Source organism: Tupaia chinensis, unplaced genomic scaffold, assembly GCF_000334495.1.
Source record: "Tupaia chinensis unplaced genomic scaffold, TupChi_1.0 Scaffold000340_1, whole genome shotgun sequence".
NCBI classification, from domain to species: Eukaryota; Metazoa; Chordata; class Mammalia; order Scandentia; family Tupaiidae; genus Tupaia; species Tupaia belangeri.
In genome coordinates, this window is record NW_006159834.1 from 1,970,772 (window position 1) to 1,982,141 (window position 11,370).

At 37.5% G+C, this 11,370-nt stretch overlaps 1 protein-coding gene across 4 annotated transcripts in view; it reads right to left on the reverse strand.

The window, feature by feature from the left end:
* Positions 1-11,370, reverse strand: part of RAP1GDS1 (Rap1 GTPase-GDP dissociation stimulator 1) — a 155,501-nt gene that overhangs the window by 112,733 nt on the left and 31,398 nt on the right. The window lies entirely within an intron of this gene.

The following is an 11,370-nucleotide window of genomic DNA, read 5'->3' on the forward strand; positions in this document are numbered from 1 at the left end:
GGAAGGAAGGAAGGAAGGAAGGAAGGAAGGAAGAATGGATAAATGTTTGGAGGGATGGACATGCTTATTTTCCTGATTTGATCAAATCGAATTGTACACATGTGTGAAAAAGCCATGTTGTACCTTATAAATACATGCAATTACTATGTGCCAATTAAAATAACCACGGGGGCTGGCCAGCAGCACAGCAGTACAACACGATGAGCGACCCACGCAGGAAGGCTGCTGTGTCTGGAGACTCCCGAATGTGCCAGGCACGGCGTGTCATGATCTGAGCTGGCTCGCAGTGCCGAGACCCCATGGGGTACTATATTTCTCTATTTCTATTTCTGTCTCTTTCTATGTCTTTCCCTCATGGACTACATGGGTACACTTAGAAAAATTAGAATACTAATTAAAAAAACAAGAAGTGGTCAGTAGCACAGTGGTAAGTGCTGTCCGTTGGGAGTCAGATCCCACACGGCCAAACACAGGTTGAATCCTAGCCCCAAAGCATGCCTGCTAAAAATCCTGATGGGATGAGAAATGGAGTACAAAGGACTGCAGTGTGAGCATACCTGATTGAGAAATCTCTTTTTCTTTCTCTCCTTCTCTCCCTCTCTAGTGAACACGCATTCTCTCTAGCCATTAAAAACAAAACAAAACAAAAAATCAAGGGTCACTCACAGCCTAGTGGTTAAGTCAGCTGAATTGCACATGGCCAACTGTGTAGTTCAAAGTCCTAGACCCTACAACTTGAAAAACACCTCAGTGAGTGTGTGTGTGTGGGGGGGGGCGCAGAAGGGGGGGCTGATTTCTAAAAGGATGAAGAGATGGAGGAGAAAGGATTGTGGCATGCCTGTGCTTCATGGGGATGCTTTCTTGTTTTCTTTCTCTAGCTGGTGAGTACACTTACCTTCTGGCAAAATTAAAAAAATATATACCGAGAGGCAGTACATTGGTGAATCATTAGGAGAGCTGTCATTAATATTCTAAACTAAAATATGACACTAACCATATCATATCACTGTTGTTTGGTATTTTTCTGGAAATTCAAGCCAACGGATAAGTCAACTTCAGTTATAGAGGAAAGAGAAAACAAATCAATATAGCTTGCAAACTCATCTCCGACAATAACCATTTAGAAGTTATAATGGAAAAAAGAACTATTTGCGACAGCAACAAAATGAAACATACATAGGAATACTCTGAAAAGGAAACGTACAGAAAGTATCTGAACCAAACACATAGTCTTACTGAAAATATAGAGACAACTAAACACAAGAAGATAGAATCAATGTTCTTAGGTTATCGGACGAAATATTGAGAAGTTTTTAATTTCCCCAAATTAATTTACGGCTTATTTTGATTCCAAATGGCTTTTTCAAGGATATGACAAAATATTTCTAAAACTTTTCTGATTTAATAAATCCACGAAAATAATAAAAAATTTTGAAAGATTTGTAATAGGAAGCTTTTTTCATAAAGCTACCATAATTCAAGAAGCATGGTAACAGCACAGTAACAAATAGATTATTAGGACAAAATAAAACCCAGACACTGATGCAATTATGCTACATTAAGTGTTATTATTTGGTAAAAAAAGAATGTCACTAATCAATAAAGGACAGATTAAATGAAACATGGCATCAGGAAAATTAATTGCCTAGAAAAAACAGTAAAATTAGATGGGCACTTTATGCAATATATCAAAACAAATTTTGAACATCATACAATAAATAAGTTATAATAATAACAATACACATATTTTACAATATATTAGAAAAATATAATATATATAATGCTAAATGCATTATTTCTCAAAGTGTATCACTTATAGATTCCAAAGTCTACCTAATGTTGAAGTTTTAATATTCTTTCTTTTACAAGACCAAAGGGGTACTCAGAAAAAAAAGCACACACACACATGCCCTGCCTGAGTTTCAAGCCTCCAGGTCTGGGACTCAAACCACTGTCAGCCATGTGACTGTTCTGTGCTTTAACTACTACATCACCTGCTGGCCCCAAATATCTGAAATCTTAAAGCATTTCGACCATACAAGAAAACTTCCCAGAGAAAAGACAATCGACCCACTTTGACTTTCAAGTATTTTAACAGGTAAAAAGAAGCAAGACATTGCCCTTGCCATTAGTTTTAGATTCAAACACAATCACAGTGAAGACACAGAAAACAAGTTAACATAATCAATCTACTTATTACTTTAAGCAATTTGCCTTTAAATGTCACATTAAAACTTTCTGATTCATTTCCAATGCATTCTAACAATTACAAGACTAATTTACATGCTTCATATCCTTTGACACATCAAGGCATATGGGGTGCTATGGTGGGAACACTGTGTCCTACCCAAAACTTATGTGTTGGAACTTAATCCCCAGCATGACAGTATTAAGTGGTAGAGGTATGGGGAAAAGATTAACTCATGTGGGCCGCACCTTCGAGGATGGAGTTTATGCCATTATTAAAAAGGCTTCAGGCAGTGCCTCGCTCTCTCCCCTCCTGCCTTGCATCCTATGAGGATGCGGGAAGAAGGTACCATCAATGAGGCAGAACACCTCACTGACCACCCAGCCTGCTGGCACCTTGATCTTGCACGTGCCAGCTTCGAGAACAGTGAGAAAATGAATGCATATTACTTACAGTTTAACCAGTTTGTGGTCTTCTGCTATACTAGCACAGATGGACTGACACATTGGGCTAGTGCTTTTATGAGACAGCAGCCACTAAACTGCGATCTAGTATGTAGAAAGACTAACCAAAGCCAATTGTAGATGCATTATATGGAACCCTGATGAAAACAAATGTTAGCACAAATCCATCACTTCTCCAAGGAAAAGTTAAAGTGCAATCCTGAGTAACAGTAAGTCAATACTGGGACTATAAATATTGATGGCAAATCTTTTTCAATATAGATCAGGCATCCAACATCATTTCAAATCACATTTCTCTCTTACACATCTATACATACATCTCCTGTTAGGAACGCAGGGCATTTTACAAATCTGCAAAACTAAGAAGCAAAACTGGTAACATTCTTTAACCAATGCTAGCAAACCCAAACCCTCTGCCAAGGCTTTAATCACTAAATACATACATTGCTGGAGGCTTAACGCCTCTGGAGAGGGCATATAATGAGAAACTTTCTGCCTCCCATGAAGCACAGTGCTTCATGAAGCATGTCAGAGGACAAATACCACCCAGAACCACAGTTCTATCATGCTTCTCTGAGGCCTAAGAGGGATTTCAAGATGATCTTTCTTACCTCTCAATCAGAGTTAAGCTTTTCTATCGTCCCTTTTACACAAACTCCTGTATGTGATATATTTGAATATAGAGTATGTTTTTCTTTCTGCTTAAAGCAGAAAAAAATATTACTCACATAAAACATATCTTAGACCCTGTATACTGCCTCCTTCTCAGTATATATCCCTAGAATAATTAACTTAAGATTCTTTCTTTCTTTCTTTTTTTTTTTTTTTGAGAGAGAGATTTTTGTTACAGGGTGCCTGCACTCACTGGAGAGACAGAAAGCAGAAAGTGAGAAATCACCTCCAGGGAGAATGGCCAAGCTGCAATCCCTTCTCTTCCTTTCTCCTTTTGGGATTTTGGGTACACATGCACATGCACCTGGCAAGACTTTTAAGCTGCCAGGTCCAGGACTGAAACCAAGGTTGACTATGTGGGAGTCCGGCGACACATAATGAATTGCAACATGATCATTCTCCATGGGGGATGCTATCTCTCTCTCTCTCTCTCTGTTTCTTGCTCTGTGTGTCTTTCTCTCTGGTGAGCATATATACTCTCTGGAAAAATTTTTTTAAAAAGAGAGTAAAACTTCTATTGTACTATGTCTGTAAGTTGACCATCCCAAGTCAATTTTGAAGTGCATGGTAGAACATTTCAGTATATAGGTTTACATATGCCTTCCTTTACTTCTGAAAAGTTTATAGTCTTAATTACCTCTGTATTATTATTGCATTTTTCTTTTTAAGGACTCCAATTGCATGTATGTTGTATCTTTTTTTACTATCTTCTATATATTTCATCTCTTTTCTGATCCTTTAACACTATGCTCATTCTTTTGCTTGTTTTCATCCCTTTCCTCAATGTCCCTTATTACCTTTTCAGTCATCTCTAGTCTTCTTTGGGTACCTTATAATTTTTTTTGGTGATGGAGAGATTTTTGCTATAGAGTGTGTGCACTTGCCAGGGAGACAGACAGAAAGCCATCCCCCCAAGGGATGGCCATGGAGCAATCCCTTCTCTTCCATTCTCCTCTTGGGATTTTGGGCACACACACACATGCCCTGCCTGAGTTTCAAGCCTCCAGGTCTGGGACTCAAACCACTGTCAGCCATGTGACTGTTCTGTGCTTTAACTACTACATCACCTGCTGGCCCCAAATATCTGAAATCTTAAAGCATTTCGACCATACAAGAAAACTTCCCAGAGAAAAGACAATCGACCCACTTTGACTTTCAAGTATTTTAACAGGTAAAAAGAAGCAAGACATTGCCCTTGCCATTAGTTTTAGATTCAAACACAATCACAGTGAAGACACAGAAAACAAGTTAACATAATCAATCTACTTATTACTTTAAGCAATTTGCCTTTAAATGTCACATTAAAACTTTCTGATTCATTTCCAATGCATTCTAACAATTACAAGACTAATTTACATGCTTCATATCCTTTGACACAGTGGGAACACTGTGTCCTACCCAAAACTTATGTGTTGGTCAAGGCATATGGGGTGCTATGGTGGGACACTGTGTCCTACCCAAAACTTATGTGTTGGAACTTAATCCCCAGCATGACAGTATTAAGTGGTAGAGGTATGGGGAAAAGATTAACTCATGTGGGCCGCACCTTCGAGGATGGAGTTTATGCCATTATTAAAAAGGCTTCAGGCAGTGCCTCGCTCTCTCCCCTCCTGCCTTGCATCCTATGAGGATGCAGGAAGAAGGTACCATCAATGAGGCAGAACACCTCACTGACCACCCAGCCTGCTGGCACCTTGATCTTGCACGTGCCAGCTTCGAGAACAGTGAGAAAATGAATGCATATTACTTACAGTTTAACCAGTTTGTGGTCTTCTGCTATACTAGCACAGATGGACTGACACATTGGGCTAGTGCTTTTATGAGACAGCAGCCACTAAACTGCGATCTAGTATGTAGAAAGACTAACCAAAGCCAATTGTAGATGCATTATATGGAACCCTGATGAAAACAAATGTTAGCACAAATCCATCACTTCTCCAAGGAAAAGTTAAAGTGCAATCCTGAGTAACAGTAAGTCAATACTGGGACTATAAATATTGATGGCAAATCTTTTTCAATATAGATCAGGCATCCAACATCATTTCAAATCACATTTCTCTCTTACACATCTATACATACATCTCCTGTTAGGAACGCAGGGCATTTTACAAATCTGCAAAACTAAGAAGCAAAAATGGTAACATTCTTTAACCAATGCTAGCAAACCCAAACCCTCTGCCAAGGCTTTAATCACTAAATATATACATTGCTGGAGGCTTAACGCCTCTGGAGAGGGCATATAATGAGAAACTTTCTGCCTCCCATGAAGCACAGTGCTTCATGAAGCATGTCAGAGGACAAATACCACCCAGAACCACAGTTCTATCATGCTTCTCTGAGGCCTAAGAGGGATTTCAAGATGATCTTTCTTACCTCTCAATCAGAGTTAAGCTTTTCTATCGTCCCTTTTACACAAACTCCTGTATGTGATATATTTGAATATAGAGTATGTTTTTCTTTCTGCTTAAAGCAGAAAAAAATATTACTCACATAAAACATATCTTAGACCCTGTATACTGCCTCCTTCTCAGTATATATCCCTAGAATAATTAACTTAAGATTCTTTCTTTCTTTCTTTTTTTTTTTTTTTGAGAGAGAGATTTTTGCTACAGGGTGCCTGAACTCACTGGAGAGACAGAAAGCAGAAAGTGAGAAATCACCTCCAGGGAGAATGGCCAAGCTGCAATCCCTTCTCTTCCTTTCTCCTTTTGGGATTTTGGGTACACATGCACATGCACCTGGCAAGACTTTTAAGCTGCCAGGTCCAGGACTGAAACCAAGGTTGACTATGTGGGAGTCCGGCGACACATAATGAATTGCAACATGATCATTCTCCATGGGGGATGCTATCTCTCTCTCTCTCTCTCTGTTTCTTGCTCTGTGTGTCTTTCTCTCTGGTGAGCATATATACTCTCTGGAAAAATTTTTTTAAAAAGAGAGTAAAACTTCTATTGTACTATGTCTGTAAGTTGACCATCCCAAGTCAATTTTGAAGTGCATGGTAGAACATTTCAGTATATAGGTTTACATATGCCTTCCTTTACTTCTGAAAAGTTTATAGTCTTAATTACCTCTGTATTATTATTGCATTTTTCTTTTTAAGGACTCCAATTGCATGTATGTTGTATCTTTTTTTACTATCTTCTATATATTTCATCTCTTTTCTGATCCTTTAACACTATGCTCATTCTTTTGCTTGTTTTCATCCCTTTCCTCAATGTCCCTTATTACCTTTTCAGTCATCTCTAGTCTTCTTTGGGTACCTTATAATTTAATTTCCAAAGTAATTCTATCATTATCTTCAATTTCTTCCAGTCAATCCTCATTTCACATGTTTCTGGTGTTTACCTACTTTGGTTCCAAGTTTCTGTATTTCTGTATTGAGGGCTTTTTCCTTTCATATCTGCAATAGCTTGTTTAAGGTTGCTTAATGCAGGTCATGGCATTCTTTCATGGATAATTGCTTCATGGATTACATCTTAGAAGGAAAATTTTTAATAGCTAATTTTTTTTTACTTTGATTTTCTGTTTTCTTTTTTGTAGCATCCTTTTACTGACTTCATCTGGATTTTCCTATTCAGTGTATAGTTTTTATGTTCCTTAACTAGTAATAAAGATTGTATGAAGTAAAAAAAAAAAAAAAAAAAAAAAAAAAAAAAAAAAGAAAGAAAGAAAAAAAAAGATGAGGGAATAAATACCCAGGTTTTTTAGCTCAAAACCTCTCTCCTCCAACCAAAGACATAATGAAATTTTGTGGTTTTCTTATTGCTACAGAACACTTAATTTTCCCCTCTTCCTTCCTTCTTTTCGCCAAGTACACAAGGGGAAACAATTCCTTCATTCTCAAAAGTAATTCTCTCCCTACCTCTTACCTGAGGTCTATGTGTTTCTAAGTAGCCAATACTTTGATAGAACTGGATCTTCAGATTTTCTCAGTAGGGTGGGCATTTTTCTTTCTAAAGACAATTACCCTTGGGTTCCTGGTTTCCTACTGTACTCCCCCTTCATGTATTTTCTGTAATCTTAATTGAACTCTCTCTTCAGCTATCTTTTAAGCTGAATAGGCTGGATTTAATTCTCTAATAATTTAAAGTCTGTCTCCTAGCTGTGCTAATGGTATTGTTTATGGTTAGCTGGTTTTATTTTATTTTATCTCTTTGTTAATCTATGTGGTGTTTTAGAGAATGTTTTTGAAGAATGAGACTTAGGAGGCTACTACTAATCTATGGCAATCCAGGAGTCTCAATTTATCAGGAATTTTCAACACCTTTTAGTTGACATCTTTAGTTTTGCTAAAAAGTCTCGTATATTCTTCAAATGTTATCTTTACTTAGTAAAAACAGAATCTTTAGTAATTTATGAGTGAGCCAGTCACATATCTTCATGGACAATGAACACAATAACTAAAAGAAGCACATAATACAAAAGAATAATAAGAAAGGGGATAAACAATTTAATTCAGCTTGCAAAGGAAATATATTACTTTTGTGGCATACTTGATAACTTGGGGTAGAAATAGTAAAATCTATTTTTTTATTTTATTCATTGTCATCATTTTATTTTATTTTATTAACCTGACCACAGAGACAGAGAGAGAAGGAAAGTGAGAAAGAAAGCTGTCAGATCCAGGACTCAAACCGTGATCAGCCATGTAGGAGTCCAGCCGCCTTAACCACCACACCACCTGCTGGCCCAGTAAAATCTATTTTAAAGGCTACTAAAAAAGAAAAAAGTAAAAAAAAAAAATTTTTTTTTCATTTGTACTGTATAGCAGTATTCCATATTCAATGATCATAGATTTAGCATGACTAAATTAAAAACAAACAAACAAACAAACTGTTGATAACTAAGATTCAAGGCGACTTTCACAGAATGAAAACTGCTGGCCTACAGTTTTAAATTTTTCAAATTAGCATGAAATATAGTAACCATACTAGAATTCAACAAGCATTTACTGAGACTCTCTGACTATAAATGGAATCAGAAGACATCAGAATAAATAGAGGCTGATTTCTTGGCTAGTGGCCTTCATATATTTACTAAAAACATTTAAAAACTGAGATCTGAAGTATTTATATGAGTGAGCGAATGTCTCTACATCAATCTGGATCAGAGATTTACACAAAATGCTTGCTTAAAGGAAATATTTTCCATAAAATCTAGTAAGTATTCAAATCTAACTCTAGTCTCTTAAGATTGACATATACACTGTACTTAACGTTACAAAAAGAAAGACAGAAGAGAGAAATGAAGGGCGGGAACTAGGGAGGAAGGAAAAAACCTCTCTAAGATCATGTATCAAATAAAAAACTCTAATTTCATATTATAATCATTTATCGCACAATTAAAATGTGCAAGTTTCAAAATATTCCAAAAGCATTATTTTTTTCTTTCAGAAATACTGTTTCCAATGATGGCCTAGTAGATTGTAAAATAAATTTTACCTTCAGATTCCCATGGAGAAATCTTTTTTGCTTGATCACTGGTGCAAACAGTGATATTTTTAGTTAAAACACCTGACATTAAGGAAGAACTGTGAAACTAGATGGTCTTTGTTTTTTTAAAAAACAAACAAAAAACCCCAAAAAAGTACAGATTCATCTAAGATAAATGTTTATCATTTTACCTTTAAGAAGACAGCAGTAGCAAAGGAGCAGTCACTTTCTGGGGAGAAGTAAGAACTACAGAAATTAAATATCTTACCGGCATGTTTTACGTTTTCTTGTTTAAAAGCCAGATGCTAATTTTACATAATATGTCAATAAATACCTATAAAATAGGTCTGTAATTCAAGAGAAGGAAAGGCTCACCTTACTCTTTAATAACAAAAACGTGTAACTTGTTTAAAGGAAAAGTAAAAATTTAAGACACTAGCTTCTGGAAAATTTTCTCATTGTATAATCTCAGCAAAAAGCTTCCATTTTCTCAGAACATAATTTTTCATTTTGTAAACTAAGAGTTCAAATCCAAACTCTATTTTGCCAGAGCAAGGTAATTGAGGTTACTAAAATCTGTGTCCTTTTTCCCTTTATTTTTTAAAGAGAGATTTTTGCTATAGGCACATGTGCTTGCCAAAGAGACTGAGAGAGAAAGTGAGAAATCACCCTCCAGGGAGGATGGCCACACTGCAATCCCTTTTCTATTCTCCTGAGATCTTGGGCACACACCCACACACGCCTGGTACTGAGTTTCAAGCCACTGGCTCTGGGACTCAAACCACAGTTGGCCATGTAGGAATCCAGCACCTTAACCACTACACTACCTGCTGACCTCATTTCCTTATCCTTTAAATGTTAATGAGAATACCCATCTCATGGGGCTATAGGGAAGATGAGAGAACAGATACAGTACCTACCAAGGGCTAAGTGCACAATGGGCTGCAATGATAAATAACTTTTTAAGTCAAATATATGAATATAGTGCATGCATGAACATCTACATGCATCTTGCTCTATGTTGAATTCTTTTGCATCAATAGTCTTAGACAAGAGAACCTATATAAATTTGGTTTAACAGGGAAGTCACTATTGCCACTCCTCACTTAAGAACCTACATGTTTAAGGACCACTCAAGACTTCTGAGCAGTTCTCCAGGGTGGGAATCCCCTTCTTCAGTCGGTGTGAGTTTCAGGACTTCCCTTTCTTAGTCTGTCTCATTCTCCCAGTTAGCTGGTGTTCATGACACAAAGCATTCGCAATCACACAAGACTCCGTATTTCATTCATTAATCTGTTTTTTATTGTGAACCCACAGTATTCAGAATGATAAAAAAACTACTACGCTGAACACATGGTATTGTGTTGTGGTAAGCCTTGTCACATTCTGGTGCTTCTTCAATGTATGCTTTTGATACGGGCAAGATTACATTATTCTAGTGCAACACTGATTGATATCTACTAAAAACTGTACACCCTGTGGCGCCTTGATACACCACAGGGACATCTCTCTTCAAGATCCTTACTAATTGATCAATTCACTTAATGACCTAGTTGTGAGAATAGAATTTGGTCATTAAGGGAGAACCATCTGTACACAATTTCAAGACCACTTTATTTTTTTTTAAAGAATTACTTAGTTAATTGTATTAGTAGTATTATTTTAAAATTTGCTGTAGGGCACATGCACTCACTGGAAAGACCAAGACAGAGAAAGAGGAAGTGAGAAAGCAAGCCACTAGGTCTGGGACTTGACTGCTGCTGGCCATGTGGGAACTCAGTGCCAAAACTACCACGCCACCTGCTGGCCTCTAGACCACTTTCAGAAAATAGGTTAAATGAAAAAACCACAATGGCTTGGAAATTTAATCCAGCAACTACACTATATTTCAACATTTCTTAAATCTGTTCTATAAAATGTCATAAACATCTACTTCCTGTTTTCTTCATTTCTTTTCTTTTTTTTAATTTGCTAGAGTGAGTTTGCACTCATTGGATAGAGACAGAGAGAGCGAAAGGGGGAGGGAAAGTGAGCAAACACCCCCACCCCAGAAGATGGTCATACCTCAATCCCCTCTCCTCCATTTCTCCCTTCTTTTGGGATTTTGGGCATACACATGCACACACCCATGTACACACGCACACACAGCATGTTTCTCAAGCCACCAGTTCCAGGACTCCAACTGCAAAGTCCGCCATGTGGTATCTAGTCACCTTAACCACCACTCCACTAGCTGCCCTCATTTCCCTTTTCAGCATTATTTCTCTCTCTCTCTTTTCATTTGCTATAGGGCACATGAGCTTCCTGAAGACAGAGACAGAGAAAGTGAAAAAGCATTCCCCAAAAGGGATGGATATGCCACAATATGTTCTCCTCTCAGGATTCTGGGCATGCCACCATGTCCCTCAAGCCGCCAGGCCTAGGGCTCAAATTCTGCAGTCAGCAAGGCAGGATCCATCTGTCCCAACCCCCATAGCACCAGCTGGTTGGTAGCATCATCTCTCTATCTTCTAGGCTTTCCCAAGACAGGACTAAGCAATCATGCCACCAAGAACATCACCTTCAAGTCTCTCAGTTTCTACCATGAGTGGTCCATTTAGAAAATTCCATG